The sequence below is a fragment of the Coloeus monedula genome (assembly GCF_965178545.1).
Source record: "Coloeus monedula genome assembly, chromosome: 1".
Classification (NCBI taxonomy): Eukaryota; Metazoa; Chordata; class Aves; order Passeriformes; family Corvidae; genus Coloeus; species Coloeus monedula.
The window spans coordinates 9888585-9902232 of record NC_138781.1 but is presented as its reverse complement, the minus strand read 5'-3'; the positions used below and the strand labels follow the sequence as shown (position 1 = coordinate 9902232).

Sequence of the window (13648 nt, the reverse complement as noted above, 5' to 3'; positions counted from 1 at the left end):
CAAGACAAAGAGACTGTAAATCAGCACTTCTGCCCGATGTGGGGGTTCCTGCGACAGCAGCTCACCAGCAGCTCTCCACCCGGTCTGGCAGCTCAGGTAATTTCATTAATTCAGTGGAACTCAGAAGAAACGTTGGAAACCAGGGCTGTAATTTCATGCTGTCAAGAGCTCTTTTTGTTTCCCAAGTTTAGCAACGTAGATGTGAAAATGTTTGATACCGGCTGCAATATTGCACTTCATGTATTGTTTGATAATCATCTGGTCACCACACCCACCAGAACGGGCTGAGCTCACGGGGATGCTTGTTTGCTCTCCTGCCAGGACTTTAGCCTTCTTTAACACCCTGTCCTTTGACAGCTCCTAAACTGCAATTCAGCCACCCAAAGCTGCTTTTAAGAGGCATCTTCAGCTCTTCAAAACCTGAAAGTATGTTGCATTAACACTGACACTTTGCTTTTATTGTCACTGAATTCTCATTTTCCTTTGACATGCAGCTGATTTCAGCACCTTTCTTTCTTTAACCTCACCGAGTTGCCTTCCATGACTGAATCCCCTATTTAGTGGTAAAGAAACACACAGTGAGGACACAGCACATTCGTCTGAGTTTGCAGCCCTTTCAATGTTCTTCCAAAAGGAAGAGAGCAAAAGTATCAGATCCCTATTTCAACTGGCTCAGTGAGGTCTTACTCAGCAGTGGGATGGCATTCATGAAACCTTTAGTCAAATTTCTCCTCTACTGTTGGACTCCTCATGTACATATATCATGACATTACTTCAAAAAAGGAATGACATCCCAGAATTCCCAGGTGAAAGTATAACAAGAAGCTGTACCAAAATTGTAATAAACTAACATGATAAAGCAGAGGAGCTATTAGAAGTTGGAGAGTGAAACCATTGAAAAATTCACTAAATAAACACCAAATAAGATGAACAACTGACCGTCTCCTTTGTTCAGTCTCCCTGCTCAATGTACAGAGAGATACTTAACACGATCATAGCCTCTCATCTGATGAAGCTTTCAGTGTACATCAGGAAAGCACAAGGAAATACGCCAAGGGATCCAGACACAAACAGATGGAATTGGCACGTCTGGATTCTGAGCCTTCATTGAACAAGAGGGAAATACAGTTCCCATCTTCATATGAAACACGACTTTCTTGTTCCACCTGCACTCAGACAGATAACAATACCTCACAAGAGCATGAACTTCCCTTTTCATCTCTACAGAGAAATAACTGAAAAGCACACGGGTGACCCTTTAAAAAACTGCTGGTGCCAAGTGCATCACTGCCAAAGAATTTACCATCTCTCCCTGGACAAGATACTTGCCTATTGCATACCAAGAGGAGATTTATTTCATTGTGAGTAACTCCCTCAGAAAATACAGGACACTTAAAAGCATCATGACATTTTCCTCTGCTTTTCACTGCCACCTATTAGCTGCTGCTACACTTATTTCCCTTTTTATGTATTTAGATTACTGGGTTTCTATAGTTGCAGCATTTAAGTCTAAGCTATTAAGTTTTCTAGTGCTGTTGACATAAAATACAAACTTCTCCCACTTTCTTTCACATTATTATACTTACAGAATAAGCCATTTTCAGAGTAATATTTAAATTCAGAAAGTTATTTGGGCTTATAATTTTAAAATGTGGCTTTCATTTTCATGTTCACAAACTATATTTGTTATGAAAATATTTCATAGCAAGCTGCTGCCTAATTAGATGACTTAAACTCTGGATTTAAAAGAACTGCCAAAGAATATAAAAATCAGATTTTTTCTTTGTTTGCTCTGATGTGCTTTTTTCTACTTATACTATGTACAGGACAAAAAACAGTTGAGTGATAAGACCATGAATTCACATTGTGTTTTCCTTTGTAATGTTCATCAGCTAACTGGGTTGTTCATAGGTTGTTCTTCTTTTTTGTTTGGTTTTTTTTTTTCCCCAAAAGCGACATTTAGAAGCCAATAACCCAAAGTGTATTACTGAACACTTTAACAGTGTCCAAAAGGTAGAAGACCTAGCTGCACACTGATTAAATGATTTAACTGCTAGATCAATGAATGCAGCATGAATTAAAATGGCTGCAAGCTTTTCCGGGCATAAGATCAGACCTAAAAAATAGATACCTTACTTTTTATTTCACATTTCAAAGAAAATGCAATAATTTCTTTTAAAAAGAAAAAAGATACGTGTTTTCCTGACGGAAATAACACAGCTTTATTCTAATATATAGTGACTAAACCATATATTTTAATTGTCAAAGATCTGACTACATTTTGCCATTCTCTTACTGAATAACCTCACTCAAGGAAAAAGCAGTCTCTGCTCAGGAAACATAATGGTGTTAGGATTTGGTCCAAAGTGAACTGTTATCTCACGCGTGAAGATAATGAATGTTAATTTAAAATAATGTTCTTTCAACTCCAGGGTTTTTTTCATATAATCAATCAGGCCTGAAAGTGTGTGCATGCGCGCTCCCTCTCACATGCACTCTCTCTGTCACTCACCCATAAATACTTCATTTTATATTCTCATTCCCAGAGATTCAGAAAATTTTCTGCAGGTGTAAACTAATATTGCTCCACTAAAGTCAACAGAGCTGCACCAAATGACATTAGCAAAGTCAGTGGTCCTGCCTCCTGTCTCCTGTGACAAGGCTGTACCTGACTTCCACTTAATGTCCATCTCACAACAAACTCTCCCTTTCTTCCTTTCAAATGTGCATTTCCCAGCTCTTACTGGTACTCAACAGACAACCACTATGGCCTTTCACTAACTCGACCCTCAAGATCTCTTATCTCCACCAAATCCCTCAGAGAAGCAGGTATGACATGGCTCTTTTCTGCAACCTAGGAAGAAGCTCTCAGAAAGTGCAAAGACAAAAAGCACTGCAGTGGGAGGCTGCAAGGCATGTAGAGAGGACAGAACAGGCTTGACCTAAAAAGCAGTAGGCTTCAACATTACAGCTAAAATACTCATCTACTACAGGAAAGAGAAATTAACACATTAAAAAAATGGAACAAATAAAACTTCTACATTTAGACTATTGCTCCTGTAAAAACAGGAGCCATAATCTAAATTACTGTTGTTTGGAAATAGTACAGAAAACAAGTATTCTGTAGCTTTCAACCTCAGCAAATTGCCTGATTTTTGACACCTTTTTAGGAGACATCTGATGGCTGGAAACAAGACTCTGGATTACATGACATGCTAGTTTGATCAAGAAAGGCAGTTCTCCTGAAGAAGAGCCAAGCAGAAATTTGGATACCATTCCTTCCCACTGGCCCAGGAAACACTGTAACTGCTTATCCACTAATTTGGCAGAGCAAACCATGTTCAAGCTCCTCACTCCTTGGTGCACCTGTACTCCAAGCATCTGCGCCACCACGCAGCTTTAGCTGATATTTATTGGTATTTCCTGTGCCTGTGTGAGGAACAAAAATCCTTCCATTTTAATGAAAGCTCCATGTTTTCAGGAATTAGTGCTACAACTTAGGCTAATATTTGGTTGACCGGAAATTTGGTTATTTTTATAATACTTTTTAAAACTATTGAGAAAAAGAATATCAGCATGAATTTAAAAAATCAATAAAACTGGTTCCTGGAGATGGTTGGCTCTTAATCTGTATTTCCTAAAAGGTGCAAGTTCAATAAAAAGAGGAAATCTCATGTCTGGAACCAGAGAGAAGTTAGGAGTATGCTTCCAATTAGGACATTTACAAAGAAGCCTTCTGGGAGCCAGGAGAGTGGAAAGTGTGCAGGAAAATGAAGAATCTCTTTCTTACAACAAGTATTTCCTGTAAGTTTATTTACTTCAGGTCAGTGTAAGCAGAAGATAAAGACAAAGCTACAAAACTGAAAGACACAATTACAGATTGAGAGTGTCCATGTTTCTCACTTTCCAACACTGTCAGTCTGAAATGCTCCCAGGTATGCATCAGCACTCTCCTTCAGAAAGTAATGTCAGTGAAACAAAACATTTTCTTTTAACACGCAAACAAGAAACAAACAATATTTTAATATGGCAGCTTTTAAACAGTCTGATATTCCATTCTAGTCAGACTGCTAAGAGGTGGGACATCCTGAGTTATCTGTGAGCAAAGTGTACATCCCTTCTCATTGTTCCTCACATTTCACTATGACCAAGAAAAGTTTTGAGAAAGCTATTTTTATTTGGGAAAAAAAAATTAAATTATCTCTTTTTTTTTTTTAATATTAGTGCCAATGCCAAATTATTCAGTGTGCTGTATTATATTCAAGTGTCAGCTTGCATGTGATGACTGACACCAAAGGTTCCCGAGAAAAGGTCCATGCAGCCAGTTCTTAGGAACGTCCTAAATTCTCAACTACAGTTATGTGAAGCTAAAAATGGTGCCAGTCTGGTTCCTAGGAAAACAACTAATAACAATTCTTCGCTTTTAATTAAAAAGAAAGAAAAAAAGTTTTCTGCAATTTTGAGTGTTTAACAAAGAAGGAATAGAAGCACAAGGTGAGGAGAACATTACCCACTCTAAACAATTTGTTGCATGGAGCAAAAAGGATTGCCTAGATTTGCCTGCTGTTGTCAGGTAAATGATAAGAACAGGATGAATCAAGAAAACTTTCAGAATTCAGGTTTTTAATTTATGTTATATGACAAAAAAAAATTGATTACTTAATCTGCTTGCACATTCACAATTTCTGTAATTTTGAAACGGCGTTAAAATACAGTTTCCTGACATATCTGTTTTCTAGCTTTCCTAATAAATACATTATTAAAATAAACCTTTCTTCTCATAATAGTATTGGCTTTTCCAGTAGAAATTTCTTCTTTTACCATTTTCTTTATCTATAATTAAGGTTTTCTATAACACACAGGATTTAAGATATACAGAAAATGGCAGAAATCACTAACAGTGATCACTAACACTAATCCACGTTTTCTCTGTTCTTTTCAAAAGCAGTTAATTCCTTCAAAGACTAATGTACATGTAGGAAAAGTGCCTTAGCTTCAATGAAAATCATCAATGTAAAATTTAGCATGTGCAAAAAAACCAAAAGTCATACTGTTAATATTGAGAAGGCATAAAAATGCCCATGTAACACTGCTATGCAGCTCCATTAAAAGAATAAAAAATACAGCATTACATAAAATTGTATTGGCAAATTTTAACTGTGTTCTTCCTGGAATACTGGAGTCATACATAAGGTTTTAATTTTTAAAACTATTTTGTGAAACTAAACTTATTCATCAGTATGCTCCAAGGCCTATGCATTTTCATGCCTGTGGGAAACAAGTGCTTATATGATCAAGGTCTCCATCATTATATTAATATTAATCTATGGGTAACAATGAATTTTCTGCAGTGAATAGTGAATATCAATTTTCATCAGTGAACAATCAGTGACTGTGTGGCCTGTGATTACATTTTATGAAATAGCAATTCCTTTGTTTTGATTTTGTACAATTTTGAACCTGGATCCTAGTAATTGCTTGGGGGAAGGAGATTATGCATAAACTCTGGGTTTCAACTTGTCTCTGAAGTCAATGACAGCTCATAAGACACTGATCACAAAATTAACAACCGACCAGAAGGAAAACTGGAGAAAGCCCCCACCATTCTGAGGCAGAATTTCCACTTTAATTTGTGCATGTGAATGCACACACTGCAGTGTTATGCAAGGCACAGACTCTCTCCTCTTCGGAAGTTTTCTTTTACAAGCAATGACACCAAGAAAATAGTAATAAGGCACAAGCAGCCAATGCAGGCTTGGCTGGTGCTTGGTTTCTGACTTGAGAAGCATCTGTAATTGCAAACAGGTATCTGTAGTGTGAGATCCTCTCTTACTGAATGCATAAATGTTGTGTGAGACTTAACAGAAAATGATAGCATGCTAAGAAAGATAAAGCTCTCAGATCAGTCTCTCAGATCTTAAAGATTTGTTGAGCAATAAACATATCTTACATACTTTTAATTTCTTTTTCACTGTATACTACTTCTAGCTACTCTGGGACTCTGCTAATCATTTTCTCTCAACTCCATTTTGTTTCACTTACTCGCTTTTCCAGAAGGTTCAAATAAAACCTAAGGTTGACAGATAAGAATCACTCAGCTAAAATTAGTAAACTAAGTGCCATGTCCCGTGAGTCACAGCATGCAACTCCCATCCACCTCTCTTTAAAAGACCAGATAACAATGCCATGCCCTAAGTTAACGGGATCAAATACCCACTTACCAAAACACTGCTTTGGAGTACTACACCTACTAATAGAGTCCTACAGTCTGTAACCAAAACATAGTTAAGTCAGCTGCATTAAAATCACAGATGTGAATATAATGCAAGTAGGTTTAATATTTAACATATTAACAAATATAGGAGAAATGAGAGGTAAGCAGGAATATGTTTAACTCTTCTTTTTTTCAATTACTAGACCTCAAATCAATAGTATCCTATTATGGGTAAAAAATAAATTAGAGCCCAGTCCTTTGCATGCAAAAAAATGCAATTTCCACAAAAAAAAGGTGAATGGGATATTACTGGTATTTTTGTTGTATATTTAAATTAATTTTTAATGAACTAGTGGATTTTAGTACTTTAAATTTCACTGTGTCTGGTGTTGAAATTATTTTTAAGAATTAGTCTTATATAATACTACAAGTGAGAGTTGTATGAAGACTCATAATCATTAATTCACAATGTTTTATTCTGCAATTATTTAACCTTGGAATTTAAAACTGAATACAGTGTAAAGGTATATGCAAAGATATTCTGATTGTTAGTAAGTATACCAATAAACCATATTTTACTTACATTTTTAAATATATTTCTAATTTTGAAATTACAAGTATTACTGCCTTTTTAACCAATAGTATACTTTTCTCTGCATTTTCATAACAAACACTTTTGCATTCTAGTGAAGTGTAAAATGAGAGATTGGAAGAAAATCAAAACCAGTCTTTTTATACACAAAACTCTCAATGGCTACACTTTGTTCTTATCTGCATGGTATAGCTATGGGATCAGGCTCCAATGGGATATTACCAAAGCTGGCTAAAATTAGACACCATGAGCTTTAACTTGGGTTCATGGACATGTCAGTATGTATCACCACTGTGCCTGCTGTCGCCTGCCCAGAGGACTTAAAAGTAGTTTCAGGGAGAAAAAAAAGAGAATAAATAAATATGAATGAAATCTTACTAAAATGCTAGGTTTACCCTTAAATTTTTTTTTTCATATAATTCAATATTCACAGCATGATAGAAATAAACAAGAAGACAGAGTTCAGGCTTTCACAATTTACTTGCTGGCAGACATTGGTTTAAATAGATGATAAAATTGTGTTTAAAGACTACGATTGAAAATATGGTGAAAAAAATGGGCTTGATCCAGCTCTGGTGTTTCTGGGAGCTGCCTGTGGAGAGGCCTTGGAAATCAGATGGCCCCGTGTGCCACAGGAGTTCAGCTGTGCAGGCTTGAGGCCACAGTGGTTATTGTACTGTACACAGCCACTCTGGTGTCAATCAGTCTACTCCCAGTTACCTGCACTACACCCAGGAATTAAGGGGTTTGTGGAGTTTACCACATTTGTTTTGCATTTCTTATACTCTCACCAATAACAAATAAAGAAATTCCTGAAAAATGGAGTCATTACGTCATCTTATAAATTACCTATTTTGCAGGCTGTACTCTCACGACTGGAAGATTAAACCTTAGAACAATAACCCAATTATGAGCTAAATTTACATTCAACTGATGAAAAATGATCCAGAACCTGACAAGAACAATCTTTGCTCACAATGTTTAGCACAAGCAACACTTGACAGCCTAAAATGTATGAGCTATATGAAAGATGACATACGTTGCACTGCCCAGCTACCAAGGGCACCACGCTCCAGGTACTACACACGTACAATGGGAGTGTTCACCACATCATGAGACTAAACAAACCCAACAAAAACCGAGGCACAAAACCTTCTGCAGATAAAGAACATGATCTGACATTACCTCCTAAACAATCAGGGCAAGAAGAATGGCTAAACAAAGTCCTGTTATATGGAAGGAAAACCACTGCAATTAATAAAATCAGTGGTCAGGATTTGAAACAAATTTATGTATTTGCTGGATAGATATGAAAAAAATTGCTCCAACAATTCTGACCTAACTTTTGAAAAAATCTCCAAACCCTACTTCATTCAGGAAAGTAAAACCTTGTGTGCATTTGGCCAGTAATTTTAAACAATTCCACATTTTACCAACCAAGTTCATCACTGGTGTGAGGCACGTATGCCTTGCACAGATTAATTTTGTTTATAGTTCTAGTTAGCATTTGTAACAACCTGCATTATGGATAAAATACAAGTTTTACTGACATTTATGCTAATCTGGATCCAGCTAAAAAGTCATTTAAAAAGCAAACCAGAAATTTCCCAAAAACATCTTCATCATCACCTTTCACACACTTTCACATCACAGCACACTTTCAGAACTTTTAGCCTGGACTGATTGACACTGCCTGAAGTCCTCACAGACTTCCAGAGATAAATGTTCTGAAACACAGATGCAAACAGTGGAAGGCAGATACTATGAAAACTAGTTACAGGTATGTCCAAAATTCGTCAACGTTAGCTGACTGAAGTTGGGTCCTCAATTTCAAAACATGTCTGCTAATTCTAAAATTCCCCCTCATTCTCAAACTGCGTGAAATGAGACAATTTGCTAAATAACTAGATAATGCAGACATCTATGGGGGCATTTAGTTACCTAAAATTAAGGAAACATCTTCAATGTTGACTTTCATCTAGTTCCTTTTGAAGTATTTTATTCTAACTCAGTGACTGCAGATGGCACAGTTCAGTGGTCCCCAAGCTGTGGTGCACTGGTAGAAATGCTCAACAGTCTAGATGGAGCCTGAGCCAGTTCAAGGTGAGTTTGAGGCCAAATTCATAGTCCGTTTTCTCAGGGAGCATCACGTCACTAACCACACCCAGTATGTTTTATTTACGTGCAGGCAGAAATACCAAACCCACTTCACAGCCTTTCACCTTCTCACTTGTTTTTTAAGATGACCTTAGGCTGAAAACGTGATCCAGGCTCTTCTGCTGCAGAAGCCTCAGGTCATCCTGAACACTCCCTTCTCCTCTCTGCTCCAAGGCAGGGGAAAACCCAGGACACCTGAACAGTAGATGCCAACTGAATGTCTACTGCCTGCAAACAGTATGGGCACACAGCACATGACCTCCCAGTCACATACTGGCTGCACAGCAATTCCAGTCATGAAATTCTTGTCACTCCAATAGTGCTCATTTTTTGTCCTGAAAAGTTATGAAGCATTGCTCTAGCTCATACTACAGAAGGACTAAGTCAAACTACTAGGAATTTTGATTTATGGGGAACAAACTCAATTTGGTTTTTTACATTTATATTTAATAGCTGGAAGTGCTTGCTTAGATTTAAAAAACAAAACAAACAACACCTTCAGAGGTGAACTGTAAAATTTTCGCTAAAAAGCTTCAAACTGTCAAAGAGTATCTTCTATCACCAAGGTTTTCAGACCTCCACCCAACATCCACAGACTCACAACTCCCCTTACAAAGCTGACTTCAACACAAGACAATTTCCATCACACTATCCAGTTCATGAGGTGGAGTGGAAGAGTAATTTTTCTCTCTGAGACCTTTGCTACTGAAACCCATACCAAGTATCAGCTGCAGATGCAGAGACCACCATCCATAGCACACCCAACAGTCATCAACACAGTCACTTTTTTCTCCACTCACTAAAACCAAACTCATCATCAGCAAGATCAAGTGCTCTCTGTTGAGCTACATACCCCATGAACCATTCCCTTCCCTCCCTTCCCCATGCAACTATCTGGTCAAAGCAGAGAGGGTTTGTTTAGGCATGGAAAAGCTGACATTTTAAGGCCATAGATCCACAGTGGGAATTAATTAATGCCATAAATCCCATAAAAGTGGGAATTATTTTGTGGACACTTCCACTTTTATACAAAACATTAGTCAGCAAACAATCTACTTCCCTAAAGACTTTCTGTAACACACTCAAGAGTCGCTGATAATTAAAAAAAAAAAAAAAAAAAAAAAAAAGTGGAGAGATGCCAGGTCCTTCACACTGAAGGATGAGGAACTAGAAGAACCCAAAGGAGTGCAACCTGAACCACAAACTGGCATTTCTCCTCCCATTTTCCTCCCTCCTGACACCTGTCTCAGCATTCACCCCTAAAGAATTAAATGATTTCCTACAAAAGCAACAGAAATGAAAAAATATCAGCATTATCTAGGACAAGAAAGCATTTACTACTCTTTTTCTTTTCTACTGCAATAGGATCTTCTTAAAACTACAATAAATAGAATTACTCCCACAATACAGAGACCATGCCAGATGATTCCAGGTTAAATCATAAAACCAACCAGCACTGAATTAAAGTTTTTTCACTCCTTTTCCTCTTCTCAAGCCACCCCATATCCAGCATCTGTAAAGTTCACAGAAGACCAAAAACAAATTCCCAAAGTCTGCTGGTTTCAGGATAAGCCCCAAAAGACACACGAAGTTTCCCAAATCTTTAACATCAGCATTTTACAGGGGGGCTGCTGTCTGGAGCACACGGAAGGTCAGGAAAGCGCACCGAAACTCCTCATCATCCTTACAACGGGCACTCCCACACCTACACTTCCATCCTTTCCCCGAAAAGAAAGGAGACAGGCCTCTGAGCAGCCCCGAGGGAGGGGGAGAAGGCGAACACCCCACAAAGTGCACCGAGGGAGTTATCTGCAAACACGGCTTCGGGGGTGCACACACACAAAGCTCCCCAGAACGCCGACAAAAGCGAGCCCGTCGACAAAAGCGAGCCCGTCGCCAGTTCGCATTCCCAGACCCGCCGAGTCCGACACAGCCCCGGGAGGGCCCTTCTCGGCTGGGGGCAGCGAGGGCGCAGCTCCCGGAGGGCGCGGGGAGCCGGGGGGGAGGGGAGAGAGCGGAGAAATCGCCCCTTTTTCTCCCCAGGCCCTGCCCCAGAGCACACAAGGGAGGCAAGGAAACCCCCGGGGGTGTGCCGGGGGACGAGGCTATCCCGGGGCCCCGGTGCCCCGCCGGGCGGCGAGGCCGTCCCGGCTACGGGGGTGGCACCGCCCGCAGCCGCCGGGCGAGGAGGGCCGGGGCTCTGAGTTCACCCTTTCCCCGTCCCCTCCCCTGTCCCCCGCGGGCACGGCAGCCATGGCCCCTCGCCCGGCCTGCGGGAGCCCCGCCGTCTCTCTCCCGTGGAGCCTCGGCGCTGTCGAGCAGCTGCCATTACTCGGGCCAAGACCCGTCCTCCAAGCAGGCATCCCCCTCCCCAGCGAGGAAATGCGGTGGCGGCAGGGGTGTGTGAGCGAAAGGAAAGCGGGAGAGAGTGGGGAGCAAAGCGGTGGCCCCGCGTGTGGGAGAAAGCGGGACCGGGGGGTGACGGGGCCGAGGCCGGGCTGCACCACACCCTGCCCGGCCTCGCCTCTCACGCGAGTCCCCGGCTCCCCCGCGCCCTGCAGGCCCGCGCGGAGCGCTGGAAGCGGCGATTCTCTCCGGAGCGCCCCTCTCCCCACCCCACCTCCTCCCGCCCCGGCCCCGGGGCTGGCTGCAACTCGGCACGGGGGCACGGAGGACCCGCCGCCGCCTCCCAGCCGAAATTCGACCGGGGAAGGTGTGGGGACAAAAATAATCGCCGTTAATAATCACACGCGCTCCGCCGCCGTCCCCTTCTCCTCCTCGGTTTCCAAGCGGGCTGCCAGATAATCCTGCCCACTCCGAAAAATGAAATAATAATAATAATAAAAAAAATCCCGCCTTCCATCTCCCCCCCGCAGCCCCACACATTTTATTATTAAGTATAATTGCTCCCCCCTCCTCATATGGCACCCCGCGGGGAAGGATTGCCCCCTCCCCTGGTGCCCAGCCCTTCCCCTGTCCCCTCTCCCCCATCTCCTTGGAACAGTGTGTACATGATTTTGTAGTTTTTTTAAGGCGCCATGTTTATAATCCTCCATCATATTAAAAAAAAAAAAATCCACCCAGCATGAGACACGGCGTCTCTCGCACCCCAAAGCCAGGGAGGCAGACACAGAAATATCCACAGGGCTGTAAATTCACCCCCCCTCCCGCACACACACCCCTCCTCCCCAGACTTAAAAGTCTCTCTCACCTTGTGCTGCTGGCGCTGCTTCTGCTGCTGCAGGGGGGGAGAAGTTAAGCCAGGGGAAACTTTTCAATCCCTTCCCCAGGCCGCTGCTGCCTCCTCCTTCCACATATTTTTCCCCTCAGAGTTTTATTGTGTCTGAATTTTCTCTCTCTCTCTCCTCTTCTGTCTGTCCACAGTTCAGGTTTCTGGGGTAAACAGGGTTTAGGATGGTGCTAGGGATATTTGGGAGAAGGAGAACTCTAGTGGTGTCTGCTGGAGTTGCTGTTTGTTTCTTTTATTATTTTTTTTTAATAATACATTTGAAACGGATCTTTAACTATTTATTATATATTTATTATGTATGTATTTTGTCACAGTCTTAGGTCTGGACCCTCTCTTGTTGCAGAGGGAAAATGTGGTGCTTATCCGACCTTGATACATGGAAATTCCTCCTATCATTAAGTCCAACTTGAAGAAATGACAGATAATGTTTTTAAAAGTAGACACTCACCTTGAGCAACAGAAACTAAAACATAGAGAATCAACGGCCTGTCTCAGAGTTGTCAACACGTCGTGAACTGTAGACCACAGAATCACAGAATCATTTAGATTGGAAAAGACCTTTATGATCATTGAATCCAACTGTTAGCCATTCTTGCACTGCAGGGTTGGGAAATACATAGTACTACAAAATACATAACTTTATAGTAACATATATGTAAGTAGCAAGAGAGCATGTACGTTTTACACTGTTTTTTATGGACTGTGAGATAAATATTAATGAATGTCTAGGAAAATATATTCTGAAGTTTCTGAAATGCTTCAGGAATTATTAATGGATAAGTAACACACTTCACAATTAATTAACTTGACTAGAACTTTACTTTCATTAAAATATACTGTAAGCTTAATTCTATAAGCATTTATGTATGAAAAAAATTGAGCTATATGAGTAGTTGTTAATATTACTAAAATAGTAGAAGGAAATAGTAGTGCTAATGTTGAAAAAGATGCATCCATTGAGCCTGATCAGTCGAAGATTAAACAGAGTTTGTACACTGAACAGTGAAAGTTTCTCCTGTATGTCCAGTAACTAAGATTTCTAGTAGTGTCTAAACCCACACAGTTTCTTTGAGACTGCTGCATCAGGACTTTACGTCCACTTTGAAAATAAAATGCAAATAATGGTTAGTTGCACAGTTGTGATAAAGTCTTACTTCTGTTATGCATTTAAATATGAAAGAACATTTTACATTATCTAAAATAAATAGATAGGAAAGAAAGTGCTGGTAATCTGCTTTCAAAGAGTGCTTGAGGCATTGGGCAGATACCCAATAGTGGTACTATAATTTATTAACTGCATTATATTGCTTGTATTAATAAAAAGCAAATGAAATTTACAGGCAATTTTTTTAAGTAAAAAGGAATTTACTGTCAATATAATTACAAAAATACTACCTTATTTTAAGCATTTATTTGTGATGTTTGGCTGTGATTT

General features: G+C 40.2%; 1 protein-coding gene across 3 annotated transcripts in view; it reads right to left on the bottom strand.

Annotated features, from left to right (window-relative positions):
* Positions 1-12352, bottom strand: part of ZMYND11 (zinc finger MYND-type containing 11) — a 105401-nt gene extending 93049 nt beyond the window's left edge. For all 3 annotated transcript variants that reach the window (XM_082293830.1, XM_082293831.1, XM_082293832.1), the window contains exon 1: positions 12175-12352. The gene's annotated coding sequence lies outside the window, so the exon portion shown is untranslated. The remainder of the gene's footprint in view (positions 1-12174) is intronic.
* Positions 12353-13648: the final 1296 nt, after the last annotated feature.